At 55.8% G+C, this 26,985-nt stretch overlaps 3 non-coding genes and 81 pseudogenes across 3 annotated transcripts; all 84 read right to left on the bottom strand.

The window, feature by feature from the left end:
- Positions 1 to 8,138: 8,138 nt before the first annotated feature.
- LOC137553776 (5S ribosomal RNA) lies at positions 8,139 to 8,257 on the bottom strand (annotated as a pseudogene).
- An 86-nt stretch (positions 8,258 to 8,343) lies between these two features.
- Positions 8,344 to 8,462, bottom strand: LOC137548270 (5S ribosomal RNA; annotated as a pseudogene).
- An 84-nt stretch (positions 8,463 to 8,546) lies between these two features.
- LOC137551532 (5S ribosomal RNA) lies at positions 8,547 to 8,665 on the bottom strand (annotated as a pseudogene).
- Positions 8,666 to 8,748: 83 nt separating this feature from the next.
- Positions 8,749 to 8,867, bottom strand: LOC137553780 (5S ribosomal RNA; annotated as a pseudogene).
- A 276-nt stretch (positions 8,868 to 9,143) lies between these two features.
- On the bottom strand, positions 9,144 to 9,262 carry LOC137556814 (5S ribosomal RNA). Its single transcript, XR_011029452.1, has one exon. It is a non-coding gene; the product is annotated as a 5S ribosomal RNA (ribosomal RNA).
- A 280-nt stretch (positions 9,263 to 9,542) lies between these two features.
- LOC137548530 (5S ribosomal RNA) lies at positions 9,543 to 9,661 on the bottom strand (annotated as a pseudogene).
- An 83-nt stretch (positions 9,662 to 9,744) lies between these two features.
- LOC137548803 (5S ribosomal RNA) lies at positions 9,745 to 9,863 on the bottom strand (annotated as a pseudogene).
- Positions 9,864 to 9,946: 83 nt separating this feature from the next.
- LOC137553525 (5S ribosomal RNA) lies at positions 9,947 to 10,065 on the bottom strand (annotated as a pseudogene).
- Positions 10,066 to 10,148: 83 nt separating this feature from the next.
- Positions 10,149 to 10,267, bottom strand: LOC137551553 (5S ribosomal RNA; annotated as a pseudogene).
- Positions 10,268 to 10,350: 83 nt separating this feature from the next.
- On the bottom strand, positions 10,351 to 10,469 carry LOC137549277 (5S ribosomal RNA; annotated as a pseudogene).
- An 83-nt stretch (positions 10,470 to 10,552) lies between these two features.
- Positions 10,553 to 10,671, bottom strand: LOC137551499 (5S ribosomal RNA; annotated as a pseudogene).
- Positions 10,672 to 10,755: 84 nt separating this feature from the next.
- Positions 10,756 to 10,874, bottom strand: LOC137548332 (5S ribosomal RNA; annotated as a pseudogene).
- An 83-nt stretch (positions 10,875 to 10,957) lies between these two features.
- On the bottom strand, positions 10,958 to 11,076 carry LOC137548039 (5S ribosomal RNA). The gene has a single exon (XR_011026658.1). It is a non-coding gene; the product is annotated as a 5S ribosomal RNA (ribosomal RNA).
- Positions 11,077 to 11,160: 84 nt separating this feature from the next.
- LOC137548537 (5S ribosomal RNA) lies at positions 11,161 to 11,279 on the bottom strand (annotated as a pseudogene).
- An 83-nt stretch (positions 11,280 to 11,362) lies between these two features.
- On the bottom strand, positions 11,363 to 11,481 carry LOC137548011 (5S ribosomal RNA; annotated as a pseudogene).
- Positions 11,482 to 11,565: 84 nt separating this feature from the next.
- LOC137554173 (5S ribosomal RNA) lies at positions 11,566 to 11,684 on the bottom strand (annotated as a pseudogene).
- An 84-nt stretch (positions 11,685 to 11,768) lies between these two features.
- On the bottom strand, positions 11,769 to 11,887 carry LOC137551989 (5S ribosomal RNA; annotated as a pseudogene).
- Positions 11,888 to 11,970: 83 nt separating this feature from the next.
- LOC137549166 (5S ribosomal RNA) lies at positions 11,971 to 12,089 on the bottom strand (annotated as a pseudogene).
- An 84-nt stretch (positions 12,090 to 12,173) lies between these two features.
- LOC137552143 (5S ribosomal RNA) lies at positions 12,174 to 12,292 on the bottom strand (annotated as a pseudogene).
- An 83-nt stretch (positions 12,293 to 12,375) lies between these two features.
- Positions 12,376 to 12,494, bottom strand: LOC137549648 (5S ribosomal RNA; annotated as a pseudogene).
- Positions 12,495 to 12,577: 83 nt separating this feature from the next.
- LOC137551325 (5S ribosomal RNA) lies at positions 12,578 to 12,696 on the bottom strand (annotated as a pseudogene).
- An 83-nt stretch (positions 12,697 to 12,779) lies between these two features.
- Positions 12,780 to 12,898, bottom strand: LOC137554295 (5S ribosomal RNA; annotated as a pseudogene).
- An 83-nt stretch (positions 12,899 to 12,981) lies between these two features.
- On the bottom strand, positions 12,982 to 13,100 carry LOC137551058 (5S ribosomal RNA; annotated as a pseudogene).
- Positions 13,101 to 13,184: 84 nt separating this feature from the next.
- LOC137552781 (5S ribosomal RNA) lies at positions 13,185 to 13,303 on the bottom strand (annotated as a pseudogene).
- Positions 13,304 to 13,386: 83 nt separating this feature from the next.
- Positions 13,387 to 13,506, bottom strand: LOC137553592 (5S ribosomal RNA; annotated as a pseudogene).
- An 83-nt stretch (positions 13,507 to 13,589) lies between these two features.
- On the bottom strand, positions 13,590 to 13,708 carry LOC137553085 (5S ribosomal RNA; annotated as a pseudogene).
- Positions 13,709 to 13,791: 83 nt separating this feature from the next.
- Positions 13,792 to 13,910, bottom strand: LOC137554385 (5S ribosomal RNA; annotated as a pseudogene).
- An 84-nt stretch (positions 13,911 to 13,994) lies between these two features.
- On the bottom strand, positions 13,995 to 14,113 carry LOC137553454 (5S ribosomal RNA; annotated as a pseudogene).
- An 83-nt stretch (positions 14,114 to 14,196) lies between these two features.
- Positions 14,197 to 14,315, bottom strand: LOC137552138 (5S ribosomal RNA; annotated as a pseudogene).
- An 83-nt stretch (positions 14,316 to 14,398) lies between these two features.
- LOC137554505 (5S ribosomal RNA) lies at positions 14,399 to 14,518 on the bottom strand (annotated as a pseudogene).
- An 83-nt stretch (positions 14,519 to 14,601) lies between these two features.
- Positions 14,602 to 14,720, bottom strand: LOC137551212 (5S ribosomal RNA; annotated as a pseudogene).
- Positions 14,721 to 14,803: 83 nt separating this feature from the next.
- Positions 14,804 to 14,922, bottom strand: LOC137551267 (5S ribosomal RNA; annotated as a pseudogene).
- An 83-nt stretch (positions 14,923 to 15,005) lies between these two features.
- LOC137557705 (5S ribosomal RNA) lies at positions 15,006 to 15,124 on the bottom strand (annotated as a pseudogene).
- A 275-nt stretch (positions 15,125 to 15,399) lies between these two features.
- Positions 15,400 to 15,518, bottom strand: LOC137552545 (5S ribosomal RNA; annotated as a pseudogene).
- Positions 15,519 to 15,783: 265 nt separating this feature from the next.
- LOC137556699 (5S ribosomal RNA) lies at positions 15,784 to 15,902 on the bottom strand. Its single transcript, XR_011029339.1, has one exon. It is a non-coding gene; the product is annotated as a 5S ribosomal RNA (ribosomal RNA).
- An 84-nt stretch (positions 15,903 to 15,986) lies between these two features.
- LOC137549680 (5S ribosomal RNA) lies at positions 15,987 to 16,105 on the bottom strand (annotated as a pseudogene).
- An 83-nt stretch (positions 16,106 to 16,188) lies between these two features.
- LOC137553066 (5S ribosomal RNA) lies at positions 16,189 to 16,307 on the bottom strand (annotated as a pseudogene).
- Positions 16,308 to 16,390: 83 nt separating this feature from the next.
- On the bottom strand, positions 16,391 to 16,509 carry LOC137552994 (5S ribosomal RNA; annotated as a pseudogene).
- Positions 16,510 to 16,592: 83 nt separating this feature from the next.
- Positions 16,593 to 16,711, bottom strand: LOC137554189 (5S ribosomal RNA; annotated as a pseudogene).
- An 83-nt stretch (positions 16,712 to 16,794) lies between these two features.
- Positions 16,795 to 16,913, bottom strand: LOC137549543 (5S ribosomal RNA; annotated as a pseudogene).
- Positions 16,914 to 16,996: 83 nt separating this feature from the next.
- LOC137551518 (5S ribosomal RNA) lies at positions 16,997 to 17,115 on the bottom strand (annotated as a pseudogene).
- Positions 17,116 to 17,198: 83 nt separating this feature from the next.
- Positions 17,199 to 17,318, bottom strand: LOC137552350 (5S ribosomal RNA; annotated as a pseudogene).
- An 85-nt stretch (positions 17,319 to 17,403) lies between these two features.
- Positions 17,404 to 17,522, bottom strand: LOC137553065 (5S ribosomal RNA; annotated as a pseudogene).
- Positions 17,523 to 17,605: 83 nt separating this feature from the next.
- Positions 17,606 to 17,724, bottom strand: LOC137552004 (5S ribosomal RNA; annotated as a pseudogene).
- An 83-nt stretch (positions 17,725 to 17,807) lies between these two features.
- On the bottom strand, positions 17,808 to 17,926 carry LOC137553509 (5S ribosomal RNA; annotated as a pseudogene).
- A 286-nt stretch (positions 17,927 to 18,212) lies between these two features.
- On the bottom strand, positions 18,213 to 18,331 carry LOC137554563 (5S ribosomal RNA; annotated as a pseudogene).
- Positions 18,332 to 18,414: 83 nt separating this feature from the next.
- Positions 18,415 to 18,533, bottom strand: LOC137552927 (5S ribosomal RNA; annotated as a pseudogene).
- An 83-nt stretch (positions 18,534 to 18,616) lies between these two features.
- On the bottom strand, positions 18,617 to 18,735 carry LOC137552839 (5S ribosomal RNA; annotated as a pseudogene).
- Positions 18,736 to 18,818: 83 nt separating this feature from the next.
- On the bottom strand, positions 18,819 to 18,938 carry LOC137554423 (5S ribosomal RNA; annotated as a pseudogene).
- Positions 18,939 to 19,021: 83 nt separating this feature from the next.
- LOC137551592 (5S ribosomal RNA) lies at positions 19,022 to 19,140 on the bottom strand (annotated as a pseudogene).
- Positions 19,141 to 19,222: 82 nt separating this feature from the next.
- On the bottom strand, positions 19,223 to 19,341 carry LOC137552210 (5S ribosomal RNA; annotated as a pseudogene).
- Positions 19,342 to 19,424: 83 nt separating this feature from the next.
- LOC137549137 (5S ribosomal RNA) lies at positions 19,425 to 19,543 on the bottom strand (annotated as a pseudogene).
- Positions 19,544 to 19,627: 84 nt separating this feature from the next.
- Positions 19,628 to 19,746, bottom strand: LOC137553261 (5S ribosomal RNA; annotated as a pseudogene).
- Positions 19,747 to 20,021: 275 nt separating this feature from the next.
- Positions 20,022 to 20,140, bottom strand: LOC137553806 (5S ribosomal RNA; annotated as a pseudogene).
- Positions 20,141 to 20,223: 83 nt separating this feature from the next.
- LOC137551054 (5S ribosomal RNA) lies at positions 20,224 to 20,342 on the bottom strand (annotated as a pseudogene).
- Positions 20,343 to 20,425: 83 nt separating this feature from the next.
- On the bottom strand, positions 20,426 to 20,545 carry LOC137552349 (5S ribosomal RNA; annotated as a pseudogene).
- An 83-nt stretch (positions 20,546 to 20,628) lies between these two features.
- Positions 20,629 to 20,747, bottom strand: LOC137551818 (5S ribosomal RNA; annotated as a pseudogene).
- An 83-nt stretch (positions 20,748 to 20,830) lies between these two features.
- On the bottom strand, positions 20,831 to 20,949 carry LOC137553507 (5S ribosomal RNA; annotated as a pseudogene).
- A 70-nt stretch (positions 20,950 to 21,019) lies between these two features.
- On the bottom strand, positions 21,020 to 21,138 carry LOC137554562 (5S ribosomal RNA; annotated as a pseudogene).
- An 83-nt stretch (positions 21,139 to 21,221) lies between these two features.
- LOC137552926 (5S ribosomal RNA) lies at positions 21,222 to 21,340 on the bottom strand (annotated as a pseudogene).
- An 83-nt stretch (positions 21,341 to 21,423) lies between these two features.
- On the bottom strand, positions 21,424 to 21,542 carry LOC137553438 (5S ribosomal RNA; annotated as a pseudogene).
- An 83-nt stretch (positions 21,543 to 21,625) lies between these two features.
- LOC137553557 (5S ribosomal RNA) lies at positions 21,626 to 21,745 on the bottom strand (annotated as a pseudogene).
- An 83-nt stretch (positions 21,746 to 21,828) lies between these two features.
- LOC137550948 (5S ribosomal RNA) lies at positions 21,829 to 21,947 on the bottom strand (annotated as a pseudogene).
- Positions 21,948 to 22,029: 82 nt separating this feature from the next.
- LOC137552209 (5S ribosomal RNA) lies at positions 22,030 to 22,148 on the bottom strand (annotated as a pseudogene).
- Positions 22,149 to 22,231: 83 nt separating this feature from the next.
- LOC137551544 (5S ribosomal RNA) lies at positions 22,232 to 22,350 on the bottom strand (annotated as a pseudogene).
- An 83-nt stretch (positions 22,351 to 22,433) lies between these two features.
- LOC137554290 (5S ribosomal RNA) lies at positions 22,434 to 22,552 on the bottom strand (annotated as a pseudogene).
- An 83-nt stretch (positions 22,553 to 22,635) lies between these two features.
- Positions 22,636 to 22,754, bottom strand: LOC137554263 (5S ribosomal RNA; annotated as a pseudogene).
- An 84-nt stretch (positions 22,755 to 22,838) lies between these two features.
- LOC137548751 (5S ribosomal RNA) lies at positions 22,839 to 22,957 on the bottom strand (annotated as a pseudogene).
- Positions 22,958 to 23,041: 84 nt separating this feature from the next.
- LOC137554086 (5S ribosomal RNA) lies at positions 23,042 to 23,160 on the bottom strand (annotated as a pseudogene).
- An 84-nt stretch (positions 23,161 to 23,244) lies between these two features.
- LOC137550878 (5S ribosomal RNA) lies at positions 23,245 to 23,363 on the bottom strand (annotated as a pseudogene).
- An 83-nt stretch (positions 23,364 to 23,446) lies between these two features.
- On the bottom strand, positions 23,447 to 23,565 carry LOC137557179 (5S ribosomal RNA; annotated as a pseudogene).
- Positions 23,566 to 23,648: 83 nt separating this feature from the next.
- On the bottom strand, positions 23,649 to 23,767 carry LOC137553641 (5S ribosomal RNA; annotated as a pseudogene).
- Positions 23,768 to 23,850: 83 nt separating this feature from the next.
- Positions 23,851 to 23,969, bottom strand: LOC137549864 (5S ribosomal RNA; annotated as a pseudogene).
- Positions 23,970 to 24,052: 83 nt separating this feature from the next.
- LOC137553072 (5S ribosomal RNA) lies at positions 24,053 to 24,171 on the bottom strand (annotated as a pseudogene).
- An 83-nt stretch (positions 24,172 to 24,254) lies between these two features.
- LOC137554296 (5S ribosomal RNA) lies at positions 24,255 to 24,373 on the bottom strand (annotated as a pseudogene).
- Positions 24,374 to 24,434: 61 nt separating this feature from the next.
- Positions 24,435 to 24,553, bottom strand: LOC137549780 (5S ribosomal RNA; annotated as a pseudogene).
- A 275-nt stretch (positions 24,554 to 24,828) lies between these two features.
- On the bottom strand, positions 24,829 to 24,947 carry LOC137553577 (5S ribosomal RNA; annotated as a pseudogene).
- An 83-nt stretch (positions 24,948 to 25,030) lies between these two features.
- LOC137548281 (5S ribosomal RNA) lies at positions 25,031 to 25,149 on the bottom strand (annotated as a pseudogene).
- An 83-nt stretch (positions 25,150 to 25,232) lies between these two features.
- Positions 25,233 to 25,351, bottom strand: LOC137554100 (5S ribosomal RNA; annotated as a pseudogene).
- Positions 25,352 to 25,626: 275 nt separating this feature from the next.
- On the bottom strand, positions 25,627 to 25,745 carry LOC137551022 (5S ribosomal RNA; annotated as a pseudogene).
- An 83-nt stretch (positions 25,746 to 25,828) lies between these two features.
- LOC137553795 (5S ribosomal RNA) lies at positions 25,829 to 25,947 on the bottom strand (annotated as a pseudogene).
- A 275-nt stretch (positions 25,948 to 26,222) lies between these two features.
- LOC137559429 (5S ribosomal RNA) lies at positions 26,223 to 26,341 on the bottom strand (annotated as a pseudogene).
- Positions 26,342 to 26,424: 83 nt separating this feature from the next.
- Positions 26,425 to 26,543, bottom strand: LOC137552453 (5S ribosomal RNA; annotated as a pseudogene).
- A 275-nt stretch (positions 26,544 to 26,818) lies between these two features.
- LOC137553528 (5S ribosomal RNA) lies at positions 26,819 to 26,937 on the bottom strand (annotated as a pseudogene).
- Between the last annotated feature and the right edge of the window lie 48 nt (positions 26,938 to 26,985).

Below are 26,985 nucleotides of genomic sequence, written 5' to 3'. Positions count from 1 at the left end.
ACAATTGTCAATTTGCAGAGATATTTCTCCCACCCAATATGGGTATGTGTAAAAATACACCCCAAAACACATAATACTACTTCTCCTGAGTACGGCGGTACCACATGTGTGGCACTTTTTTGCATCCTAACTGCGCTAAGGGGCCCAGAGTCCAATGAGTACCGTTAGCATTTCACAGGTCATTTTGAGAAGTTTGGTTTCAAGACTACTCCTCACGGTTTAGGGCCCCTAAAATGCCAGAGCAGTATAGGAACCCCACAAATGACCCCATTTTACAAAGAGGACATCCCAAGGTATTCCGTTAGGAGTATGGTGAGTTCATAGAAGATTTTATTTTTTGTCACAAGTTAGCGGAAAATGACACTTGGTAAAAAAACCCATTAACAATCATTTTCCGCTAACTTGTGACAAAAAGTAAAATCTTCTATGAACTCACCATACTCCTAATTGAGTACCTTGGGGTGTCTTCTTTCTAAAATGGGGTCATTTGTGGGGTTCCTATACTGCTCTGGCATTTTAGGGGCCCTAAACCGTGAGGAGTAGTCTTGAAACCAAATGTTTCAAAATGACCTGTGAAATGCTAAAGGTACTCATTGGACTCTGGGCCCCTTAGCGCAGTTAGGGTGCAAAAAAGTGCCACACATGTGGTATCGCCGTACTCGGGAGAAGTAGTACAATGTGTTTTGGGGTGTATTTTTACACATACCCATATTGGGTGGGAGAAATATCTCTGTAAATGACAATTTTTTGATTTCTTTACACACAATTGTCCATTTACAGAGATATTTCTCCCACCCAATATGGGTAGGTGTAAAAATACACCCCAAAACACATTGTACTACTTCTCCCGAGTACAGCGATACCACATTTGTGGCACTTTTTTGCACCCTAACTGCGCTAAGGGGCCCAGAGTCCAATGAGTACCGTTACCATTTCACAGGTCATTTTGAGAAATTTGGTTTCAAGACTACTCCTCACGGTTTAGGGCCCCTAAAATGCCAGAGCAGTATAGGAACCCCACAAATGACCCCATTTTACAAAGAGGACATCCCAAGGTATTCCGTTAGGAGTATGGTGAGTTCATAGAAGATTTTATTTTTTGTCACAAGTTAGCGGAAAATGACACTTGGTAAAAAAAACCATTAACAATCATTTTCCGCTAACTTGTGACAAAAAGTAAAATCTTCTATGAACTCACCATACTCCTAATTGAGTACCTTGGGGTGTCTTCTTTCTAAAATGGGGTCATTTGTGGGGTTCCTATACTGCTCTGGCATTTTAGGGGCCCTAAACCGTGAGGAGTAGTCTTGAAACCAAATTTCTCAAAATGACCTGTGAAATGCTAACGGTACTCATTGGACTCTGGGCCCCTTAGCGCAGTTAGGGTGCAAAAAAGGGCCACACATGTGGTATTGCCGTACTCGGGAGAAGTAGTACAATGTGTTTTGGGGTGTATTTTTACACATACCCATATTGGGTGGGAGAAATATCTCTGTAAATGGACAAATGTGTGTAAAAAAAATCAAAAAATTGTCATTTACAGAGTGATTTCTTCTACCCATCATGGGTATGTGTAAAAATACACCCTAAAACACATTGGTCTACTTCTCCCGGGTACGGCGATAGCACGTGTGGCACTTTTTTGCAGCCTAACTGCGCTAAGGGGCCCAACGTGCAATGACTACCTTTGGGCTTTACAGGGGTGCTCACAATTTAGCCCCCCCCCCCCACATGACAGGACAGTTAACAAACCCCACAAATGACCCCATTTTAAAAATAAGACACCACAAAGTATTCCATGAGGGGCATGGTGAGTTTATAAAAAAAATTCTTTTTTGTCACAAGTTAGCAGAAAAGGATACTTTGTGAAAAAAAACAAAAAACAACAATTTATGCTAACTTGTGACAAAAAACAAAATCTTCTATGAACTCACCATGCACCTCACGGAATACTTTGGGGTGTCCTCTTTCCAAAATGGGGTCATTTGTGGGGTCTGTCCTGGCATTTTAGGGCCTCTGCAATCATTACATGTATGGCCAGTATTTCTGCTATACTCCTTATATTGGGCATACAGGTAGTGCATTCTGGGCTGAAAGGAAAAATGAATGGCAAACATCCCTTCATTCGCATCGATCAATGTGGATGAACAAATATCTGCCAAAAAATGTGAAACAAAAAGAAAAGAAAGAGAGACATAGGAGCTGCCACCCCAAAAATCCAAACCCACCAGCTCGTATGCCCAGGCAATCCTGATTTATTCATCCACATTGATCGATGTGAATGGAGAAATCATTGCTTGAGTTCTTTTTTGATACAAAGTGCTTGCCAAAGCATATGAACCCCAACACCACACCTTGGCCCATATGCCTCGGCAAACGTATCTTTTTTACTGTGGAGGAGAAATCTCGTCCTACAGCGCTGCATGCACCGATTTTGTGTAACCTGACAGAAGCGCAATGCTTCTGTCAGGATGCACCATCAGTGCTGCAGCTGATTGGTTGGTCGGTCGGTCGGTCGGTCTGGATAGAAAAAAGAGAGAAGAAAAACGAAAAAAACAAAACAAAAAGGAGGGGAAGGCGTCCGCCTGGACATAGGAGCTGCCACCCCAAAAATCCAAACCCACCAGCTCGTATGCCCAGGCAATCCTGATTTATTCATCCACATTGATCGATGTGAATGGAGAAATCATTGCTTGAGTTCTTTTTTGATACAAAGTGCTTGCCAAAGCATATGAATCCCCAACACCACACCTTGGCCCATATGCCTCGGCAAACGTATCTTTTTTACTGTGGAGGAGAAATCTCGTCCTACAGCGCTGCATGCACCGATTTTGTGTAACCTGACAGAAGCGCAATGCTTCTGTCAGGATGCACCATCAGTGCTGCAGCTGATTGGTCGGTCGGTCGGTCGGTCTGGATAGAAAAAAGAGAGAAGAAAAACGAAAAAAAACAAAACAAAAAGGAGGGGAAGGCGTCCGCCTGGACATAGGAGCTGCCACCCCAAAAATCCAAACCCACCAGCTCGTATGCCCAGGCAATCCTGATTTATTCATCCACATTGATCGATGTGAATGGAGAAATCATTGCTTGAGTTCTTTTTTGATACAAAGTGCTTGCCAAAGCATATGAATCCCCAACACCACACCTTGGCCCATATGCCTCGGCAAACGTATCTTTTTTACTGTGGAGGAGAAATCTCGTCCTACAGCGCTGCATGCACCGATTTTGTGTAACCTGACAGAAGCGCAATGCTTCTGTCAGGATGCATCATCAGTGCTGCAGCTGATTGGTCGGTTGGAAAAAAAGAGAGAAGAAAAAAAAAAAAAAAAAAAAAAAAAGCAAGCAAGCAGCAAAGCGCTTCAATAACATTAACTTTTTAAACTTTATTAAATATGTTCAAACCAAACAATAACATTGGTAACCAAATATTAACTTTTTTGCTTACCTGTTTTTTTTTTTTTTGTTTTTTTTTACCTGCGAGCTGAGGATAAACTTCTCCTCCCCCATGGGTCAATGTGCAAAGTGCAAATCGCACAGATATGTGGCGAAGTACATTATGCATTCTGTCCCAAGTGAAAGGAGAGGTTTCTGGCAGGCCAGTGTATTTGGATCTCTCAAAACCTGATGTTTGGGTTCACACTGCATACTGGCCTATCCGGTCGGTCGAGCCCGCCGCACCGTCTCGCCCAAAATAGATCTTCAGGGAATACCACAAGAGTAGCATTCGGCCTAGTAATTAACTGCGTCGCCGTAGACTAACATGACTTCCGGGCCGACCCAAATTGCCGCAGAAGCCACGCAGTAACGTAGGCATGCACTAGCGTTAAGTCAAGCACTTCCGGCGTAGGGGGGGACCGCAAAGTGTGACTTTTGCTAGGCAATTTGCCCTAACGCATCGCGCCAGTGTGAAATAGCACTGAGAGACCCTTGTGTGCCTACTGCTGTGTCTGTAGTTCCCTAGGTTCTAAAAGTGTGCCTTCTCATGGTACCTCTCATAACACTCCCCTAGGCATAGGCCAGGCTGGTCAGGACAGCGGGGACAGTAAACGGGGGTGTCATGCCTTATTCCAGCCTTGCTGCAGACACGACATCTTTTTCTGGGGTTGCGTTGAGTTGGGGTACTGGGAATCGGGTAGGCGTAATGCCTTCCATGCAGCCGGCTAGTTGCATTTGGGGGTTGGGCTCTGTCACCTTCTGGATAGAGGAGTGCCGAAACAATGTCTTCCTGGAATTGAAGGAAAGATCCAGTTCTCCCAGCCTTACTGTAGAGAACAAAGCTGTTGTACATCGCCAATTGAATTAAATACACAGACACTTTCTTATACCAGCGTCTGGTTTTCCGGGAAATTAAATAGGGCCCTAACATCTGGTCATTGAAGTCCACCCCTCCCATGTTGGCATTATAGCTGTGGACGGCGAGGGGCTTTTCAATGACCTCTGTTGCCCGTGTAATTTGTACTGTCGTGTCTGTGTGAATGGTAGACAGAAGGTAAACGTCCCTCTTGTCCTTCCATTTCACCGAGAGCAAGTCATCGGTACACAAGGCGGCCCTCTCCCCCCGTTGAAGTCTGGTGTTAACGAGCTGTTGGGGGAAGCCCCGGCGACTAGGCCGCACGGTGCCACAGCATCGGATTCCTTCTAACTTTAAGTGCTGAAAGAGGGCCACACTTGTGTAAAAGTTGTCCACATAAAGATGGTACCCCTTCTGGAACAAGGGTGACACCAAGTCCCACACAATCTTTCCACTGCTCCCCAGGTAGTCAGGACATCCGACCGGCTCCAATTTTGAGTCTTTTCCCTCATAGACCCTAAAACGAGATGTATAGCCTGTGGCCCTATCACAGAGCTTATACAGTTTCACCCCATACCGGGCGCGCTTGCTTGGGATGTACTGTTTGATGCCAAGGCGCCCGGTAAAATGTATGAGGGACCCATCTACACAGATGTTCTGTTCAGGGGTATAAGCATCTGCAAATGTGGATGACAGGTGGTCTATGAGGGGCCGAATTTTGTGGAGCCGGTCATAAGCTGGGTGGTCTCTTTCATGACAGGTGTCGTTGTCATTGAAATGCAGGAAGCGCAGGATGATCTCAAATCGCGTCCTGGACATGGCAGCAGAGAACACGGGCATGTTATGTATTTGGCGTGTAGACCAATAAGAGCGCAATACATTTTTTTTAGTAATACCCATGTTGAGGAGAAGGCCCAAAAAAATTTTAAGTTCGGAAACTTGGAGTGGTTTCCACCGAAAAGGCTGGGCGTGGCAGCTTTTCGGATGGGCGGTTATAAATTGTGTGGCATATAGGTTGGTCTCAGCCACAATTAAGTCAAGGAGATCCTGGGTGAGGAACAGTTCAAAAAAGTCTAGGGCCGATCCTAGTTCAAATGTCTCCACCTGGACTCCAGACTGGGCGGTGAAAGGGGGCAGTATGGGTGCGGCGGGATCAGGGGAATGCCAATCAGGGTTTGCCAGCACCTCTGGAAAACCAATGGGAGTACGGGCCCGTCTACTTGGTGGCTGCGGATCGGATCTTAATTCACGTACCACCGAACCAGTTTCTACTTCCAGGATGGTGTCCGCCACTTCATCAGGGTCTTCTGCGGAAGTACTGGTGTTGATAGGCCCAGGAGATGCTGCGCTGCTGGTGCATGCCTCACCAAGAAAAATCAGATCAGCGCCACTCTGCTGCCCTTGAGACTGATCTTCCGCCACCTGCAGTCCAGTGACATGGGGTGTGGTACGCCTGGCTCTAGCCGGGACCTCAACCTCGTCATCGGAACTATCGGTCTGAGAGCCACTGCTGTCTACAGGATCGTACTCTGAACCCGAAGATTCGTCGAATAAGTCGACCCAATCATCCTCATCCGACTGGTCCATGTACCTGTAGATGTCTTCATTGGAAAACCTCTTTTTTGCCATGGTGGCCTGCTAAATTTAGGAGGTATTCCTCTGAGACTACCCAGGAAAAGAGCACCTACCTAGCGAAAGGGAGTACTTGAGAGGTAGAAAGCTGTGGTCACTGAGTTTAGATAAAAAAAATCAAAACTGATGTTTACAGTGCCACAGCTTGTGTACAGTGTTTTTTGCAGTGATCAGAAAAAAGAAATTTCTGTCACTGCGGTGGGGCGGGCTGAACGCAGTGCAGGCGAACGATCAGGTCTGATCGGGCAAACACTGCGTTTTTTTTGTGGATCCTAGAGACCCTAATATAGATCTGACTGTGATCACTAATAATCACTTACAGATACTATATAGTACCAATGCTGATTAGCGACAGTGATGACGCTAATTAGTGACTGTGGTGCAGTGGGCTGAGCACTAACTGACACTAACAACCCTTTTGCTTAGATAACTGGCCTAACTGTTTGTTACCACTAGTGATACTAAAAATTTTTTTAGATCACTAGGACAGTGATAGTGATGGTGATGGTGAGGGGGGGGGGGGGGGGGGGGGGTTGGGGATCAGAGAGCAATCACAAATAATCAAAAACAATCACGAGACAATTACAACACAATTACAGCAATCGGCGCAATCAAAGCCAATCACGGACCAATTGAATCCAATAACGTGACAATCAAAAACCAATTACGTGACAATTGAAGCCAATCACACGACAATCGATACTAATCACAGGGCAAAACAGCCAATCAGTGGGCAATTGGCACAATCAAAACCAATTACGGACAATTGAAGCCAATCACGCGACAATCGAAGCCCAATTACGTGACAATCGAAGCCAATCACACGACAATCGATGCCAATCACAGTGCAATTGAGACAATTGTAGCCAAACAAAGCACAATCAAGCCTTACAGACAGGAGATAAGATACACAATGGCAGGGGGGAGAATATACGCAATCAATGAACTAGGACGGTGTGGGGAGGATCGGAAGGGGTGGGGGGTGATCAGATACCCCTAAGGGGTAGTTGGGGGTCTAATCTGATGGATAGGAGTGACAGGTGGTGATAGATGGGTTATTGACGGGTGATAAGTGGGTGTTTACAGGGAAAAACAGATGTAAACAATGGACTGCTGATGTGATCAGGGGGGGGGGGGTGTCTCGGAGGGATCTGAAAGGGTGGGTGGGTGATCAGAAGCCCCTAATGGGCAGTTGGGGGTCTGATCTGATGGGGGGCAGTGGCAGGTGGTGACAAGGGATGATTGACAGGTGACGGATAGGTGATTGACAGCTGATCAGCGGGCAATTACAGGGAAGATAGATGCAGTATACGGGGGGGGGGGGGGGAGATCTGAAGGGGTGGGGGGTGATCAGATACCCCTAAGGGGCAGTTGGGGGTCTGATCTAATGGGGGGCAGTGACAGGTGGTGACAAGGGATGATTGACAGGTGACTGATAGGTGATTGGCAGCTGATCACTGGGGAGATAGACAGATGCAGGGGTGATAGATAGGTTCAGTATACAGAGGGGGGGGGGGGGTCGGGGGGAGATCTGGAGGTGTGGGGGTGATCAGATACCCCTAAGGGGTAGTTGGGGGTCTGCTCTGATGGATAGAAGTGACAGGTGGTGACAGGGATTTATTGATGGGTGATATGGGGGGTGGTTAGGTCTGATCTGCGGGCTGCAGGGGGGTACAGGGGGGTGTCTGATGGGTGCTGCGGGTGATCGGGGGGTCTGTGGGGCTCCTAAAGTGTGTGTGTGTGCACTCTTACTGTGCCTGCTCTCCTCGCTGGTGGTCGATCGCTAAGTGTGACCACCAGCGGGAGGCAGGCAGTATAATACAGTTTGTTACGTAAACAAACTGTATTATACTCATTCTATTGGGCAATTTGAATGTTTACAGCCCGCCGGCGCTGCTGATTGGCCGGCGGGCTGAAGTCACATGGGGGCCGAAGAGTGTGACGTAGCGATCGCGCGGCTACAGCCGCGCGATCGCTCGTTAATCAGGCTGCAGCCGGCGACGCAGTACTGCGTCGCTGGTCCTGCAGCTGCCACTTTGCCGACGCACGGTATAAGCGTGCGGTCGGCAAGTGGTTAAAAGATGTCTTTTTTTGTTTTGTGTTTGTCATACTCACTGTCTTCTGGTAGGCGGACTCCAAGGCGCCGTTCCCGCGTCTTGAAGGTGAGGCTTCCCACGCGTGCTCATAGCCATTGGGCCGCAAACCCCCCCAAAAAAGCATGCAGCACCTGGGGTTCACAGCCGGTCTCCCATGCAGCTACTAACCAGACCTGAAGCTGCTTAGCTTCCGTGATCTGACGAGAGCAGGCGCTTTCTGCTTAGTGTGACCGCAGGCGGACTCCAAGGCGCCGTTCCCGCGCCTTGAAGGTGAGGCTTCCCACGCGTGCTCATAGCCATTGGGCCGCAACCCCCCCAAAAAAAAGCCTGCAGCACCTGGGGTTCACAGCCGGTCTCCCATGCAGCTACAATCCAGGCCTGAAGCCGCTTAGCTTCCACGATCTGACGAGAGCGGGCGTTTTCGGCTTAGTGTGGCCGCAGGCAAACTCCAAGGTGCCGTTCCCGCGCCTTGAAGGTGAGGCTTCCCACGCTTGCTCATAGCCATTGGGCCGCAAACCCCAAAAAAAAGCCTGCAGCACCTGGGGTTCACAGCCGGTCTCCCATGCAGCTACTAACCAGGCCTGAAGCCGCTAAGCTTCTGCGATCTGACGAGAGCGGGCGCATTCGGCTTAGTGTGGCCACAGGCAAACTCCAAGGCGCCGTTCCCGCGCCTTGAAGGTGAGGCTTCCCACGCGTGCTCATAGCCATTGGGCCGCAAACCCCAAAAAATACCTGCAGCACCTGGAGTTCACAGCAGGTCTCCCATGCAGCTACTAACCAGGCCTGAAGCCGCTTAGCTTCTGCGATCTGATGAGAGTGTGCGCTTTCGTCTTAGTGTGGCCGCAGGCAGACTGCAAGGCGCCGTTCCCACGCCTTGAAGGTGAGGCTTCCCACGCGTGCTCATAGCCATTGGGCCGCAAACCCAAAAAAAAGACTGCAGCACCTGGGGTTCACAGCCGGTCTCCCATGCAGCTACTAACCAGGCCTGAAGCCACTTAGCTTCCGCGATCTGATGCTTTTGGCTTCGTGTGGCCACAGGCAAACTCCAAGGCGCTGTTCCCGCGCCTTGAAGGTGAGGCTTCCCACGCGTGCTCATAGCCATTGGACCGCAAACCCCCCAAAAAAGCCTGCAGCACCTGGGGTTCACAGCCGGTCTCCCATGCAGCTACTAACCAGGCCTGAAGCCACTTAGCTTCCGCGATCTGACGAGAGCGGGCGCTTTCGGCTTAGTGTGGCCGCAGGCAAACTCCAAGGCGCCGTTCCTGCGCCTTGAAGGTGAGGCTTCCCACGCGTGCTCATAGCCATTGGGCCGCAAACCCCCCCAAAAAACCTGCAGCACCTGGGGTTCACAGCTGGTCTCCCATGCAGCTACTAATCAGGCCTGAAGCCGCTTAGCTTCCGCGATCTGACGAGAGTGGGCGCTTTAGGCTTAGTGTGGCAAACTCCAAGGCGCCGTTCCCGCGCCTTGAAGGTGAGGCTTCCCACGCGTGCTCATAGGCATTGGGCCGCAAACCCCCCAAAAAAACCTGCAGCACCTGGGGTTCACAGCCGGTCTCCCATGCAGTTACTAACCAGGCCTGAAGCCGCTTAGCTTCCGCGATCTGACGAGAGCGGGCGCTTTTGGCTTAGTGTGGCCGCAGGCAAACTTGAAGGCGCCGTTCCCGCGCCTTGAAGGTGAGGCTTCCCACGCGTGCTCATAGCCATTGGGCCTCAAACCCAAAAAATCACCTGCAGCACCTGGGGTTCACAGCCGGTCTCCCAAGCAGCTACTAACCAGGCCTGAAGCCACTTAGCTTCCGCGATCTGACGAGAGCGGGCGCTTTCGGCTTAGTGTGGCCGCAGGCAAACTTCAAGGCACCGTTCCGGCGCCTTGAAGGTGAGGCTTCCCACGCGTGCTCATAGCCATTGGGCCTCAAACCCAAAAAAACGCCTGCAGCACCTGGGGTTCACAGCCAGTCTCCCATGCAGCGACTAACCAGGCCTGAAGCCGCTTAGCTTCTGCGATCTGACGAGAGCGGGCGCTTTCGGCTTAGTGTGGCCGCGGGCAAACTCCAAGGCGCCGTTCCGGCGCCTTGAAGGTGAGGCTTCCCACGCGTGCTCATAGCCATTGGGCCTCAAACCCAAAAAAACGCCTGCAGCACCTGGGGTTCACAGCCAGTCTCCCATGCAGCTACTAACCAGGCCTGAAGCCGCTTAGCTTCCGTGATCTAACGAGAGCAGGCGCTTTCGGCTTAGTGTGGCCGCAGGCAAACTCCAAAGCGCGGTTCCGGCGCCTTGAAGGTGAGGCTTCCCACGCGTGCTCATAGCCATAGGGCCTCAAACCCAAAAAAACGCCTGCAGCACCTGGGGTTCACAGCCGGTCTCCCATGCAGCTACTAACCAGGCCTGAAACCGCTTAGCTTCCGCGATCTGACGAGAGTGGGCGCTTTCGGCTTAGTGTGGCCGCAGGCAAACTCCAAGGCGCCGTTCCAGCGCCTTGAAGGTGAGGCTTCCCACGCGTGCTCATAGCCATTGGACCTCAAACCCAAAAAAACGCCTGCAGCACCTGGGGTTCACAGCCAGTTTCCCATGCAGCTACTAACCAGGCCTGAAGCCGCTTAGCTTCCGCGATCTGACGAGAGCAGGTGCTTTCGGCTAAGTGTGGCCGCGGGCAAACTCCAAGGCGCCGTTCCGGCGCCTTGAAGGTGAGGCTTTCCACGCGTGCTCATAGCCATTGGGCCTCAAACCCAAAAAAAACGCCTGCAGCACCTGGGGTTCACAGCCAGTCTCCCATGCAGCTACTAACCAGGCCTGAAGCCGCTTAGCTTCCGCGATCTGACGAGAGCAGGCGCTTTCGGCTTAGTGTGGCCGCAGGCAAACTCCAAGGCGCCGTTCCGGCGCCTTGAAGGTGAGGCTTCCAACGCGTGCTCATAGCCATTGGGTGTCAAACCCCAAAAAATGCCTGCAGCACCTGGTGTTCACAGCCGGTCTCCCATGCAGCTACTAACCAGGCCTGAAGCCGCTTAGCTTCCGCGATCTGACGAGAGCGGGCGCTTTCGGCTTAGTGTGGCCGCAGGCAAGCTCCAAGGCGCCGTTCCGGCGCCTTGAAGGTGAGGCTTCCCACGCGTGCTCATAGCCATTGGGCCTCACACCCAAAAAAAACGCCTGCAGCACCTGGGGTTCACAACCAGTCTCCCATGCAGCTACTAACCAGGCCTGAAGCCGCTTAGCTTCCGCGATCTGACGAGAGCGGGCACTTTCGGCTTAGTGTGGCCGCAGGCAAACTCCAAGGCGCCGTTCCGGCGCCTTGAAGGTGAGGCTTCCCACGCGTGCTCATAGCCATTGGGCCTCAAACCCAAAAAAACACCTGCAGCACCTGGGGTTTACAGCCGGTCTCCCATGAAGCTACTAACCAGGCCTGAAGCCGCTTAGCTTCCGCGATCTGACGAGAGCGGGCGCTTTCGGCTCAGTGTGGCCGCAGGCAAACTCCAAGCTGCCGTTCCCGCGCCTTGAAGGTGAGGCTTCCCACGCGTGCTCATAGCCATTGGGCCGCAGACCCCAAAAAAAAGCCTGCAGCACCTGGGGTTTACAGCCGGTCTCCCATGCAGCTACTAACCAGGCCTGAAGCCACTTAGCTTCCGCGATATGACGAGAGTGGGCGCTTTCGGCTTAGTGCGGCCGCAGGCAAACGTAAAGGCGCCGTTCCCGCGCCTTGAAGGTGAGGCTTCCCACGCGTGCTCATAGCCATTGGGCCGCAGACCCCAAAAAAAAGCCTGCAGCACCTGGGGTTCACAGCCGGTCTCCCATGCAGCTACTAACCAGGCCTGAAGCCGCTTAGCTTCCACAATCTGACGAGAGCGGGCTCTTTCGGCTTAGTGTAGCCGCAGGCAAACTCCAAGGCGCCGTTCCGGCGCCTTGAAGGTGAGGGTTCCCACACGTGCTCATAGCCATTGGGCCTCAAACCCCAAAAAACGCCTGCAGCACCTGGGGTTCACAGCCGGTCTCCCATGCAGCTACTAACCAGGCCTGAAGCCACTTAGCTTCCGCGATCTGACGAGAGCGGGCTCTTTCGGCTTAGTGTGGCCGCAGGCAAACTCGAAGGCGCCGTTCCCGCGCCTTGAAGGTGAGGCTTCCCACGCGTGCTCATAGCCATTGGGCCGCAGACCCGAAAAAAAAGCCTGCAGCACCTGGGGTTCACAGCCAGTCTCCCATGCAGCTACTAACCAGGCCTGAAGCCGCTTAGCTTCCATGATCTGACGAGAGCAGGCGCTTTCGGCTTAGTGTGGCTGCAGGCAAACTCCAAGGCGCCGTTCCGGCGCCTTGAAGGTGAGGCTTCCCACGCGTGTTCATAGCCATTGGGCCTCAAACCCAAAAAAACACCTGCAGCACCTGGTGTTCACAGCCGGTCTCCCACGCAGCTACTAACCAGGCCTGAAGCCGCTTAGCTTCCACGATCTGACGAGAGCAGGCGCTTTCGGCTTAGTGTGGCCGCAGGCAAACTCCAAGGCGCCGTTCCGGCACCTTGAAGGTGAGGCTTCCCACGCGTGCTCATAGCCATTGGGCGTCAAACCCCAAAAAACGCCTGCAGCACCTGGGGTTCACAGCCGGTCTCCCATGCAGCTACTAACCAGGCCTGAAGCCGCTTAGCTTCCGCGATTTGACGAGAGCGGGCGCTTTCGGTTTAGTGTGGCCGCAGACAAACTCCAAGGCGCCGGAACGGCACCTTGAAGGTGAGGCTTCCCACGCGTGCTCATAGCCATTGGGCCTCAAACCCAAAAAAACTCCTGCAGCACCTGGGGTTCACAGCCGGTCCCCCATGCAGCTACTAACCAGGCCTGAAGCTGCTTAGCTTCAGCGATCTGACCAGAGCGGGCGCTTTCGGCTTAGTGTGGCCGCTGGCAAACTCCAATCCGCCGTTCCGGCGCCTTGAAGGTGAGGCTTCCCACGCATGCTCATAGCCATTGGGCCTCAAACCCAAGAAAACACCTGCAGCACCTGGGGTTCTCAGCCGGTCTCCCATGCAGCTACTAACCAGGCCTGAAGCCGCTTAGCTTCCACGATCTGAAGAGAGCAGGCGCTTTCGGCTTAGTGTGGCCGCAGGCAAACTCCAAGGCGCTGTTTCGGCGCCTTGAAGGTGAGGCTTCCCACGCGTGCTCATAGCCATTGGGCCTCAAACCCAAAAAAAACGCCTGCAGCACGTTGGGTTCACAGCCGGTCTCCCATGCAGCTACTAACCAGGCCTGAAGCCGCTTAGCTTCCGCGATCTGACGAGAGCGGGCGCTTTCGGCTTAGTGTGGCCGCAGGAAAACTCCAAGGCGCCGCTCCGGCGCCTTGAAGGTGAGGCTTCCCACGCGTGCTCATAGCCATTGGGCCTCAAACCCAAAAAAACACCTGTAGCACCTGGGGTTCACAGCCGGTCTCCCATGCAGCTACTAACCAGGCCTGAAGCCGCTTAGCTTCAGCGATCTGACGAGAGCGGGCGCTTTTCGGCTTAGTGTGGCTGCAGGCAAACTCCAAGGCGCCGTTCCGGCGCCTTGAAGGTGAGGCTTCCCACGCGTGCTCTTAGCCATTGGGCCTCAAACCCCAAAAAACGCCTGCAGCACCTGGGGTTCACAGCCGGTCTCCCATGGAGCTACTAACCAGGCCTGAAGCCACTTAGCTTCCGCGATCTGACGAGAGTGGGCGCTTTCGATTTAGTGTGGCCGCAGGCGAACTCCAAGGCGCCGTTCCGGCGCCTTGAAGGTGAGGCTTCCCACGCATGCTCATAGCCATTGGGCCTCAAACCCAAAAAAACGCCTTCAGCACCTGGGGTTCACAGCCGGACTCCCATGCAGCTACTAACCAGGCCTGAAGCCGCTTAGCTTCTGCCATCTGACGAGAGCGAGCGCTTTCGGCTTAGTGTGGCCGCAGGCAAACTCGATGGCGCCGTTCCCGCGCCTTGAAGGTGAGGCTTCCCACGCGTGCTCATAGCCATTGGGCCGCAGACCCGAAAAAAAAGCCTGCAGCACCTGGGGTTCACAGCCAGTCTCCCATGCAGCTACTAACCAGGCCTGAAGCCGCTTAGCTTCCATGATCTGACAAGAGCAGGCGCTTTCGGCTTAGTGTGGCCGCAGGCAAACTCCAAGGCGCCGTTAGGGCGCCTTGAAGGTGAGGCTTCCCACGCGTGCTCATAGCCATTGGGCCTCAAACCCAAAAAAATGCCTGCAGCACATTGGGTTCACAGCCGGTCTCCCATGCAGCTACTAACCAGGCCTGAAGCCACTTAGCTTCCGCGATCTGACGAGAGCGGGCGCTTTCGGCTTAGTGTGGCCGCAGGCAAACTCCAAGGCGCCGCTCCGGCGACTTGAAGGTGAGGCTTCCCACGCGTGCTCATAGCCATTGGGCCTCAAACCCAAAAAAACACCTGCAGCACCTGGGGTTCACAGCCGGTCTCCCATGCAGCTACTAACCAGGCCTGAATCCGCTTAGCTTCAGCGATCTGACGATAGCGGGCGCTTTTCGGCTTAGTGTGGCTGCAGGCAAACTCCAAGGGGCCGTTCCGGCACCTTGAAGGTGAGGCTTCCCACGCGTGCTCTTAGCCATTGGGCCTCAAACCCCAAAAAACGCCTGCAGCACCTGGGGTTCACAGCCGGTCTCCCATGCAGCTACTAACCAGGCCTGAAGCCGCTTAGCTTCTGCGATCTGACGAGAGTGGGCGCTTTCGGCTTAGTGTGGCCGCAGGCAAACTACAAGGCGCCGTTCCGGCGCCTTGAAGGTGAGGCTTCCCACGCATGCTCATAGCCATTGGGCCTCAAACCCAAAAAAACGCCTTCAGCACCTGGGGTTCACAGCCGGTCTCCCATGCAGCTACTAACCAGGCCTGAAGCCGCTTAGCTTCCGCAATCTGACGAGAGCGGGCGCTTTCGGCTTAGTGTGGCCGCAGGCAAAATCCAAGGCGCCGTTCCGGCGCCTTGAAGGTGAGGCTTCCCACGCGTGCTCAAAGCCATTGGGCCTCAAACCGAAAAAATCGCCTGCAGCACCTGGGTTTCACAGCCGGTCTCCCATGCAGCTACTAACCAGGCCTGAAGCCGCTTAGCTTCCGCGATCTGACGAGAGCAGGAGCTTTCGGCTTAGTGTGGCCGCAGGCAAACTCCAAGGCGCCGTTGCGGCGCCTTGAAGGTGAGGCTTCCCACGCGTGCTCATAGCCATTGGGCCTCAAACCCAAAAAAACGCCTGCAGCACCTGGGGTTCACAGCCGGTCTCCCATGCAGCTACTAACCAGGCCTGAAGCAGCTTAGCTTCCACGATCTGACGCTTTCGGCTTAGTGTGGCCGCAGGCAAACTCCAAAGCGCTGTTCCGGCGCCTTGAAGGTGAGGCTTCCCACGCGTGCTCATAGCCATTGGGCCTCAAACCCAAAAAAATGCCTGCAGCACCTGGGGTTCACAGCCGGTCTCCCATGCAGCAACTAACCAGGCCTGAAGCCGCTTAGCTTCCGCAATCTGACGAGAGCGGGCGATTTCGGCTTAGTGTGGCCGCAGGAAAATTCCAAGGCGCCGTTCCAGGCGCCTTGAAGGTGAGAGCATCCAAGCCGTGCTAATAGCACCTGGGTTCAACAGCCGGTCTCATGCATTACCAGTTGGCATGCAGCTACTAACCAGGCCTGATCGATTAGCTTCGGCGATCTGACTAGAGGAGGAGCTTTTGGCTTAGTGTGGCGCAGGCAAACTCCAAGGCGCCGTTCCGGCGCCTTGAAGGTGAGGCTTCCCACGCGTGCTCATAGCCATTGGGCCTCAAACCCAAAAAAATGCCTGCAGCACCTGGGGTTCACAGCCGGTCTCCCATGCAGCTACTAACCAGGCCTGAAGCCGTTTAGCTTCCGCGATCTGACGAGAGCGGGCGCTTTCGGCTTAGTGTGGCCGCAGGCAAACTCCAAGGCGCCGTTCCGGCGCCTTGAAGGTGAGGCTTCCCACGCGTGCTCATAGCCATTGGGCCTCTAACCCAAAAAAAACGCCTGCAGCACCTAGGGTTCACAGCCGGTCTCCCATGCAGCTACTAACCAGGCCTAAAGCCACTTAGCTTCCGCGATCTGACGAGAGCGGGCGCTTTCGGTTTAGTGTGGCCGCAGGCAAACTCCAAGGCGCCGTTCCGGCGCCTTGAAAGTGAGGCTTACCACGCGTGCTCATAGCCATTGGGCTTCAAACCCAAAAAAACACCTGCAGCACCTGGGGTTCACAGCCGGTCTCCCATGCAACTACTAACCAGGCCTGAAGCCGCTTGGCTTCCACGATCTGACGAGAGGAGGCGCTTTCGGCTTAGTGTGGCCACAGGCAAACTCCAAGGCGCCGTTCCGGCACCTTGAAGGTGAGGCTTCCCACGCGTGCTCATAGCCATTGGGCGTCAAACCCCAAAAAACGCCTGCAGCACCTGGGGTTCACAGCCGGTCTCCCATGCAGCTACTAACCAGGCCTGAAGCTGCTTAGCTTCCGCGATTTGACGAGAGCGGGCGCTTTCGGTTTAGTGTGGCCGCAGACAAACTCCAAGGTGCCGGAACGGCGCCTTGAAGGTGAGGCTTCCCACGCGTGCTCATAGCCATTGGGCCTCAAACCCAAAAAAACGCCTGCAGCACCTGGGGTTCACAGCCGGTCTCCCATGCAGCTACTAACCAGGCATGAAGCCGCTTAGTTTCCGCGATCTGAACAGAGCGGGCGCTTTCGGCTTAGTGTGGCCGCTGGCAAACTCCAAGCCGCCGTTCCGGCGCCTTGAAGGTGAGGCTTCCCACGCGTGCTCATAGCCATTGGGCCTCAAACCCAAAAAAACGCCTGCAGCACCTGGGGTTCACAGCCGGTCTCCCATGCAGCTACTAACCAGGCCTGAAGCCGCTTAGCTTCCACGATCTGAAGAGAGCAGGCGCTTTCGGCTTAGTGTGGCCGCAGGCAAACTCCAAGGCGCTGTTCCGGCGCCTTGAAGGTGAGGCTTTCCACGCGTGCTCATAGCCATTGGGACTCAAACCCAAAAAAACGCCTGCAGCACGTTGGGTTCACAGCCGGTCTCCCATGCAGCTACTAACCAGGCCTGAAGCCGCTTAGCTTCCGCGATCTGACGAGAGCGGGCGCTTTCGGCTTAGTGTGGCCGCAGGCAAACTCCAAGGCGCCGCTCCGGCGCCTTGAAGGTGAGGCTTCCCACGCGTGCTCATAGGCATTGGGCCTCAAACCCAAAAAAACACCTGCAGCACCTGGGGTTCACAGCCGGTCTCCCATGCAGCTACTAACCAGGCCTGAAGCCGCTTAGCTTCAGCGATCTGACGAGAGCGGGCGCTTTTCGGCTTAGTGTGGCTGCAGGCAAACTCAAAGGCGCCGTTCCGGCGCCTTGAAGGTGAGGCTTCCCACGCGTGTTCATAGCCATTGGGCCCGCAGACCCGAAAAAAAAGCCTGCAGCACCTGGGGTTCACAGCCAGTCTCCCATGCAGCTACTAACCAGGCCTGAAGCCGCTTAGCTTCCATGATCTGACGAGAGCAGGCGCTTTCGGCTTAGTGTGGCCGCAGGAAAACTCCAAGGCGCCGTTCCGGCGCCTTGAAGGTGAGGCTTCCCACGCGTGTTCATAGCCATTGGGCCTCAAACCCAAAAAAACACCTGCAGCACCTGGTGTTCACAGCCGGTCTCCCACGCAGCTACTAACCAGGCCTGAAGCCGCTTAGCTTCCACGATCTGACGAGAGCAGGCGCTTTTGGCTTAGTGTGGCCGCAGGCAAACTCCAAGGCGCCGTTCCGGCACCTTGAAGGTGAGGCTTCCCACGCGTGCTCATAGCCATTGGGCGTCAAACCCCAAAAAACACCTGCAGCACCTGGGGTTCACAGCCGGTCTCCCATGCAGCTACTAACCAGGCCTGAAGCCGCTTAGCTTCCGCGATTTGATGAGAGCGGGCGCTTTCGGTTTAGGGTGGCCACAGACAAACTCCAAAGCGCCGTTCCGGCGCCTTGAAGGTGAGGCTTCCCACGCGTGCTCATAGCCATTGGGCCTCAAACCCAAAAAAACGCCTGCAGCACCTGGGGTTCACAGCCGGTCTCCCATGCAGCTACTAACCAGGCCTGAAGCCACTTAGTTTGCGCGATCTGACCAGAGCGGGCGCTTTCGGCTTAGTGTGGCCCTTGGCAAACTCCAAGCCGCCGTTCCGGCGCCTTGAAGGTGAGGCTTCCCACGCGTGCTCATAGCCATTGGGCCTCAAACCCAAAAAAAACGCCTGCAGCACCTGGGGTTCACAGCCGGTCTCCCATGCAGCTACTAACCAGGCCTGAAGCCACTTAGTTTCCGCGATCTGACCAGAGCGGGCGCTTTCGGCTTAGTGTGGCCCTTGGCAAACTCCAAGCCGCCGTTCCGGCGCCTTGAAGGTGAGGCTTCCCACGCGTGCTCATAGCCATTGGGCCTCAAACCCAAAAAAACACCTGCAGCACCTGGGGTTCACAGCCGGTCTCCCATGCAGCTACTAACCAGGCCTGAAGCCGCTTAGCTTCCATGATCTGAAGAGAGCAGGCGCTTTCGGCTTAGTGTGGCCGCAGGCAAACTCCAAGGCGCTGTTCCGGCTCCTTGAAGGTGAGGCTTCCCACGCGTGCTCATAGCCATTGGGCCTCAAACCCAAAAAAACGCCTGCAGCACATTGGGTTCACAGCCGGTCTCCCATGCAGCTACTAACCAGGCCTGAATCCGCTTAGCTTCCGCGATCTGACGAGAGCGGGCGCTTTCGGCTTAGTGTGGCCGCAGGCAAACTCCAAGGCGCCGCTCCGGCGCCTTGAAGGTGAGGCTTCCCACGCGTGCTCATAGCCATTGGGCCTCAAACCCAAAAAGACACCTGCAGCACCCGGGGTTCACAGCCGGTCTCCCATGCAGCTACTAACCAGGCCTGAAGCTGCTTAGCTTCAGCGATCTGACGAGAGCGGGCGCTTTTCGGCTTCGTGTGGCTGCAGGCAAACTCCAAGGCGCCGTTCCGGCACCTTGAAGGTGAGGCTTCCCACGCGTGCTCTTAGCCATTGGGCCTCAAACCAAAAAAAAACCCTGCAGCACCTGGGGTTCACAGCCGGTCTCCCATGCAGCTACTAACCAGGCCTGAAGCCGCTTAGCTCCCGCGATCTGACGAGAGTGGGCGCTTTCGGCTTAGTGTGGCCGCAGGCAAACTCCAAGGCGCCGTTCCGGCACCTTGAAGGTGAGGCTTCCCACGCATGCTCATAGCCATTGGGCCTCAAACCCAAAAAACACCTTCAGCACCTGGGGTTCACAGCCGGTCTCCCATGCAGCTACTAACCAGGCCTGAAGCCGCTTAGCTTCCGCAATCTGACGAGAGCGGGCGCTTTCGGCTTAGTGTGGCCGCAGGCAAACTCCAAGGCGCCGTTCCGGCGCCTTGAAGGTGAGGCTTCCCACGCGTGCTCATAGCCATTGGGCCTCAAACCCAAAAAATCGCCTGCAGCACCTGGGGTTCACAGCCAGTCTCCCATGCAGCTACTAACCAGGCCTGAAGCCGATTAGCTTCTGCGATCTGACGAGAGCAGGAGCTTTCGGCTTAGTGTGGCCGCAGGCAAACTCCAAGGCGCCGTTGCGGCGCCTTGAAGGTGAGGCTTCCCACGCGTGCTCATAGCCATTGGGCCTCAAACCCAAAAAAAACGCCTGCAGCACCTGGGGTTCACAGCCGGTCTCCCATGCAGCTACTAACCAGGCCTGAAGCCGCTTAGCTTCCGCAATCTGACGAGAGTGGGCGCTTTCGGCTTAGTGTGCCCACAGGCAAACTCCAAGGCGCCATTCCGGCGCCTTGAAGGTGAGGCTTCCCACGCGTGCTCATAGCCATTGGGCCTCAAACCCAAAAAAACGCCTGCAGCACCTGGGGTTCACAGCCGGTCTCCCATGCAGCTACTAACCAGGCCTGAAGCAGCTTAGCTTCCGTGATCTGACGCTTTCGGCTTAGTGTGGCCGCAGGCAAACTCCAAAGCGCCGTTTCGGCGCCTTGAAGGTGAGGCTTCCCACGCGTGCTCATAGCCATTGGGCCTCAAACCCAAAAAAACACCTGCAGCACCTGGGGTTCACAGCCGGTCTCCCATGCAGCTACTAACCAGGCCTGAAGCCGTTTAGCTTCCGCGATCTGACGATAGCGGGCGCTTTCGGCTTAGTGTGGCTGAAGGCAAACTCCAAGGCGCCGTTCCGGCGCCTTGAAGGTGAGGCTTCCCACGCGTGCTCATAGCCATTGGGCCTCTAACCCAAAAAAACGCCTGCAGCACCTAGGGTTCACAGCCGGTCTCCCATGCAGCTACTAACCAGGCCTAAAGCCGCTTAGCTTCCGCGATCTGACGAGAGCGGGCGCTTTTGGCTTAGTGTGGCCGCAGGGAAACTCCAAGGCGCCGTTCTGGCGCCTTGAAGGTGAGGCTTCCCACGCGTGCTCATAGCCATTGGGCCTCAAACCCAAAAAAACACCTGCAGCACCTGGGGTTCACAGCCGGTCTCCCATGCAGCTACTAACCAGGCCTGAAGCCGCTTAGCTTCAGCGATCTGACGAGAGCGGGCGCTTTTCGGCTTAGTGTGGCTGCAGGCAAACTCCAAGGCGCCGTTCCGGCGCCTTGAAGGTGAGGCTTCCCACGCGTGTTCATAGCCATTGGGCCTCAAACCCAAAAAAACACCTGCAGCACCTGGTGTTCACAGCCGGTCTCCCACGCAGCTACTAACCAGGCCTGAAGCCGCTTAGCTTCCACGATCTGACGAGAGCAGGCGCTTTCGGCTTAGTGTGGCAGCAGGCAAACTCCAAGGCGCCGTTCCGGCACCTTGAAGGTGAGGCTTCCCACGTGTGCTCATAGCCATTGGGCGTCAAACCCCAAAAAACACCTGCAGCACCTGGGGTTCACAGCCGGTCTCCCATGCAGCTACTAACCAGGCCTGAAGCCGCTTAGCTTCCGCGATTTGATGAGAGCGGGCGCTTTCGGTTTAGGGTGGCCACAGACAAACTCCAAAGCCTTGAAGGTGAGGCTTCCCACGCGTGCTCATAGCCATTGGGCCTCAAACCCAAAAAAACGCCTGCAGCACCTGGGGTTCACAGCCGGTCTCCCATGCAGCTACTAACCAGGCCTGAAGCCACTTAGTTTCCGCGATCTGACCAGAGCGGGCGCTTTCGGCTTAGTGTGGCCCTTGGCAAACTCCAAGCCGCCGCTCCGGCGCCTTGAAGGTGAGGCTTCCCACGCGTGCTCATAGCCATTGGGCCTCAAACCCAAAAAAACACCTGCAGCACCTGGGGTTCACAGCCGGTCTCCCATGCAGCTACTAACCAGGCCTGAAGCCGCTTAGCTTCCATGATCTGAAGAGAGCAGGCGCTTTCGGCTTAGTGTGGCCGCAGGCAAACTCCAAGGCGCTGTTCCGGCTCCTTGAAGGTGAGGCTTCCCACGCGTGCTCATAGCCATTGGGCCTCAAACCCAAAAAAACGCCTGCAGCACATTGGGTTCACAGCCGGTCTCCCATGCAGCTACTAACCAGGCCTGAATCCGCTTAGCTTCCGCGATCTGACGAGAGCGGGCGCTTTAGGCTTAGTGTGGCCGCAGGCAAACTCCAAGGCGCCGCTCCGGCGCCTTGAAGGTGAGGCTTCCCACGCGTGCTCATAGCCATTGGGCCTCAAACCCAAAAAGACACCTGCAGCACCTGGGGTTCACAGCCGGTCTCCCATGCAGCTACTAACCAGGCCTGAAGCTGCTTAGCTTCAGCGATCTGACGAGAGCGGGCGCTTTTCGGCTTAGTGTGGCTGCAGGCAAACTCCAAGGCGCCGTTCCGGCACCTTGAAGGTGAGGCTTCCCACGCGTGCTCTTAGCCATTGGGCCTCAAACCAAAAAAAACCCCTGCAGCACCTGGGGTTCACAGCCGGTCTCCCATGCAGCTACTAACCAGGCCTGAAGCCGCTTAGCTTCCGCGATCTGACGAGAGTGGGCGCTTTCGGCTTAGTGTGGCCGCAGGCAAACTCCAAGGCGCCGTTCCGGCACCTTGAAGGTGAGGCTTCCCACGCATGCTCATAGCCATTGGGCCTCAAACCCAAAAAACACCTTCAGCACCTGGGGTTCACAGCCGGTCTCCCATGCAGCTACTAACCAGGCCTGAAGCCGCTTAGCTTCCGCAATCTGACGAGAGCGGGCGCTTTCGGCTTAGTGTGGCCGCAGGCAAACTACAAAGCGTCCTTCCGGCGCCTTGAAGGTGAGGCTTCCCACGCGTGCTCATAGCCATTGGGCCTCAAACCCAAAAAAACACCTGCAGCACCTGGGGTTCACAGCCGGTCTCCCATGCAGCTACTAACCAGGCCTGAAGCCGTTTAGCTTCCGCGATCTGACGATAGCGGGCGCTTTCGGCTTAGTGTGGCTGCAGGCAAACTCCAAGGCGCCGTTCCGGCGCCTTGAAGGTGAGGCTTACCACGCGTGCTCATAGCCATTGGGCTTCAAACCCAAAAAAACACCTGCAGCACATGGGGTTCACAGCCGGTCTCCGATGCAGCTACTAACCAGGCCTGAAGCCGCTTAGCTTCCGCAATCTGACGAGAGCAGGCGCTTTCGGCTTAGTGTGGCCGCAGGCAAACTCCAAGGCGCTGTTCCGGCGCCTTGAAGGTGAGGCTTCCCACGCGTGCTCATAGCCATTGGGCCTCAAACCCAAAAAAACGCCTGCAGCACCTGGGGTTCACCGCCAGTCTCCCATGCAGCTACTAACCAGGCCTGAAGCCGCTTAGCTTCCGCGATCTGACGAGAGCGGGCGCTTTTGGCTTAGTGTGTCCGGAGGCAAACTCCAAGACGTCGTTCCGGCGCCTTGAAGGTAAGGCTTCCCACGCGTGCTCATAGCCATTGGGCCGCAGACCCCAAAAAAAAGCCTGCAGCACCTGGGGTTCACAGCCGGTCTCCCATGCAGCTACTAACCAGGCCTGAAGCCACATAGCTTCCGCGATCTGACGAGAGCGGGCGCTTTCGGCTTAGTGTGGCCGCAGGCAAACTCCAAGGCGCCGTTCCCGCGCCTTGAAGGTGAGGCTTCCCACGCGTCCTCATAGCCATTGGGCCGCAGACCCGAAAAAAAAGCCTGCAGCACCTGGGGTTCACAGCCAGTCTCCCATGCAGCTACTTACCAGGCCTGAAGCCGCTTAGCTTCCACAATCTGACGAGAGCAGGCTCTTTCGGCTTAGTGTAGCCGCAGGCAAACTCCAAGCCGCCGTTCCCGCGCCTTGAAAGTGAGGCTTCCCACGCGTGCTCATAGCCATTGGGCCGCAGACCCCCCAAAAAAACCTACAGCACCTGGGGTTCACAGCCGGTGTCCCATGCAGCTACTAACCAGGCCTGAAGCCACTTAGCTTCCGCGATCTGACGAGAGCGGGCGCTTTCGGCTTAGTGTGGCCGCAGGCAAACTCGAAGGCGCCGTTCCCGCGCCTTGAAGGTGAGGCTTCCCACGCGTGCTCATAGCCATTGGGCCTCAAACCCAAAAAAACGCCTGCAGCACCTGGGGTTCTCAGCCGGTCTCCCATGCAGCTACTAACCAGGCCTGAAGCCGCTTAGCTTCCGCGATCGGACGAGAGCGGGCGCTTTCGGCTTAGTGTGGCCGCTGGCAAACTCCAAGCCGCCGTTCCGGCGCCTTGAAGGTGAGGCTTCCCACGCGTGCTCATAGCCATTGGGCCTCAAACCCAAAAAAACGCCTGCACCACCTGGGGTTCACAGCCGGTCTCCCATGCAGCTACTAACCAGGCCTGAAGCCGCTTAGCTTCCACGATCTGACGAGAGCAGGCGCATTCGCCTTAGTGTGGCCGCAGGCAAACTCCAAGACGCTGTTCCGGCGCCTTGAAGGTGAGGCTTCCCACGCGTGCTCATAGCCATTGGGCCTCTAACCCAAAAAAACACCTGCAGCACCTGGGGTTCACAGCCGGTCTCCCAAGCAGCTACTAACCAGGCCTGAAGCCGCTTAGCTTCCGCAATCTGACGAGAGCGGGCGCATTCGGCTTAGTGTGGCCGCAGGCAAACTCCAAGGCGCCGTTCCGGCGCCTTGAAGGTGAGGCTTCCCACGCATGCTCATAGCCATTGGGCCTCAAACCCAAAAAAACGCCTTCAGCACCTGGGGTTCACAGCCGGTCGCCCATGCAGCTACTAACCAGGCCTGAAGCCGCTTAGCTTCCGCAATCTGACGAGAGCGGGCGCTTTTGGCTTAGTGTGGCCGCAGGCAAACTCCAAGGCGCCGTTCCGGCGCCTTGAAGGTGAGGCTTCCCACGCCTGCTCATAGCCATTGGGCCTCAAACCCAAAAAATCGCCTGCAGCATCTGGGGTTCACAGCCGGTCTCCCATGCAGCTACTAACCAGGCCAGAAACCGCTTAGCTTCCGCGATTTGACAAGAGCGGGTGCTTTCGGCTTAGTGTTGCCGCAGGCAAACTCCAAGGCGCGGCTTCCCACGTGTGCTCATAGCCATTGGGCCTCAAACCCAAAAAAACGCCTGCAGCACCTGGGGTTCACAGCCGGTCTCCCATGCAGCTACTAACCAGGCCTGAAGCCACTTAGCTTCCGCGATCTGACGAGAGTGGGCGCTTTCGGCTTAGTGTGGCCGCAGGCAAACTCCAAGGCGCCATTCCGGCGCCTTGAAGGTGAGGCTTCCCACGCGTGCTCATAGCCATTGGGCCTCAAACCCAAAAAAACGCCTGCAGCACCTGCGGTTCACAGCCGGTCTCCCATGCAGCTACTAACCAGGCCTGAAGCCGCTTAGCTTCCGCGATCTGACGCTTTCGGCTTAGTGTGGCCGCAGGCAAACTCCAAAGCGCCGTTCCGGCGCCTTGAAGGTGAGGCTTCCCACGCGTGCTCATAGCCATTGGGCCTAGAACCCCAAAAAACGCCTACAGCACCTGGGGTTCACAGCCGGTCTCCCATGCAGCAACTAACCAGGCCTGAAGCCGCTTAGCTTCCGCGATGTGACGAGAGCGGGCGCTTTCGGCTTAGTGTGGCCGCAGGCAAACTCTAAGGCGCCATTCCGGCGCCTTGAAGGTGAGGCTTCCCACGCGTGCTCATAGCCATTGGGCCTCAAACCCAAAAAAACGCCTGCAGCACCTGGGGTTCACAGCCGGTCTCCCAAGCAGCTACTAAACAGGCCTGAAGCCACTTAGCTTCCGCGATCTGACGAGAGCGGGCGCTTTTGGCTTAGTGTGGCCGCAGGCAAACTCCAAGGCGCCGTTCCGGCGCCTTGAAGGTGAGGCTTCCCACGCGTGCTCATAGCCATTGGGCCTCAAACCCAAAAAATCGCCCGCAGTACCTGGGGTTCACAGCCAGTCTCCCATGCAGCTACTAACCAGGCCTGAAGCCACTTAGCTTCCACAATCTGAGGAGAGCGGGCGCTTTTGGCTTAGTGTGGCCGCAGGCAAACTCCAATGCGCCGTTCCGGCGCCTTGAAGGTGAGGCTTCCCACGCGTGCTCATAGCCATTGGGCCTCAAACCCAAAAAAACGCCTGCAGCACCTGGGGTTCACAGCCGGTCTCCCATGCAGCTACTAACCAGGCCTGAAGCCACTTAGCTTCCGCGATCTGACGCTTTTGGCTTAGTGTGGCCGCAGGCAAACTCCGAGGCGCCGTTCCGGCGCCTTGAAGGTGAGGCTTCCCACGCGTGCTCATAGCCATTGGGCCTCAAACCCAAAAAAACGCCTGCAGCACCTGGGGTTCACAGCCGGTCTCCCATGCAGCTACTAACCAGGCCTGAAGCCACTTAGCTTCCGCAATCTGATGAGAGCGGGCGCTTTTGGCTTATTGTGGCCGCAGGCAAACTCCAAGGCGCCGTTCCGGCGCCTTGAAGGTGAGGCTTCCCACGCGTGCTCATAGCCATTGGGCCTCAAACCCAAAAAATCGCCCGCAGCACCTGGGGTTCACAGCCAGTCTCCCATGCAGCTACTAACCAGCCCTGAAGCCACTTAGCTTCCACGATCTGACGAGAGCGGGCGCTTTTGGCTTAGTGTGGCCGCAGGCAAACTCCAAGGCGCCGTTCCGGCGCCTTGAAGGTGAGGCTTCCCACGCGTGCTCATAGCCATTGGGCCTCAAACCCAAAAAAACGCCTGCAGCACCTGGGGTTCACAGCCGGTCTCCCATGCAGCTACTAACCAGGCCTGAAGCCACTTATCTTCCGCGATCTGACGCTTTTGGCTTAGTGTGGCCGCAGGCAAACTCCAAGGCGCCATTCCGGCGCCTTGAAGGTGAGGCTTCCCACGCGTGCTTATAGCCATTGGGCCTCAAACCCAAAAAAACGCCTGCAGCACCTGGGGTTCACAGCCGGTCTCCCAAGCAGCTACTAACCAGGCCTAAATCCACTTAGCTTCCGCGATCTGATGAGAGCGGGCGCTTTTGGCTTAGTGTGGCCGCAGGCAAACTCCAAGGCGCCGTTCCGGCGCCTTGAAGGTGAGGCTTCCCACGCGTGCTCATAGCCATTGGGCCTCAAACCCAAAAAAACGCCTGCAGCACCTGGGGTTCACAGCCGGTCTCCCATGCAGCTACTAACCAGGCCTGAAGCCACTTAGCTTCCGCGATGTGACGAGAGCAGGCGCTTTTGGCTTAGTGTGGCCGCAGGCAAACTGCAAGGCGCCGTTCCGGCGCCTTGAAGGTGAGGCTTCCCACGCGTGCTCATAGCCATTGGGCCTCAAACCCAAAAAAACGCCTGCAGCACCTGGGGTTCACAGCCGGTCTCCCATGCAGCTACTAACCAGGCCTGAAGCCACTTAGCTTCCGCGATCTGACGCTTTTGGCTTAGTGTGGCCGCAGGCAAACTCCAAGGCGCCGTTCCGGCGCCTTGAAGGTGAGGCTTCCCACGCGTGCTCATAGCCATTGGGCCTCAAACCCAAAAAAACGCCTGCAGCACCTGGGGTTCACAGCCGGTCTCCCATGCCGCTACTAATCAGGCCTGAAGCCACTTAGCTTCCACGATCTGACAAGAGCGCGCGCTTTTGGCTTAGTGTGGCCGCAGGAAAACTCCAAGGCGCCGTTCCGGCGCCTTGAAGGTGAGGCTTCCCACGC

The sequence above is a fragment of the Hyperolius riggenbachi genome, chromosome 2 (genome assembly GCF_040937935.1).
Source record: "Hyperolius riggenbachi isolate aHypRig1 chromosome 2, aHypRig1.pri, whole genome shotgun sequence".
NCBI lineage: Eukaryota > Metazoa > Chordata > Amphibia > Anura > Hyperoliidae > Hyperolius > Hyperolius riggenbachi.
Note: the sequence above shows the minus strand (reverse complement) of the source record. Positions and strands in the feature narration are given on the sequence as shown.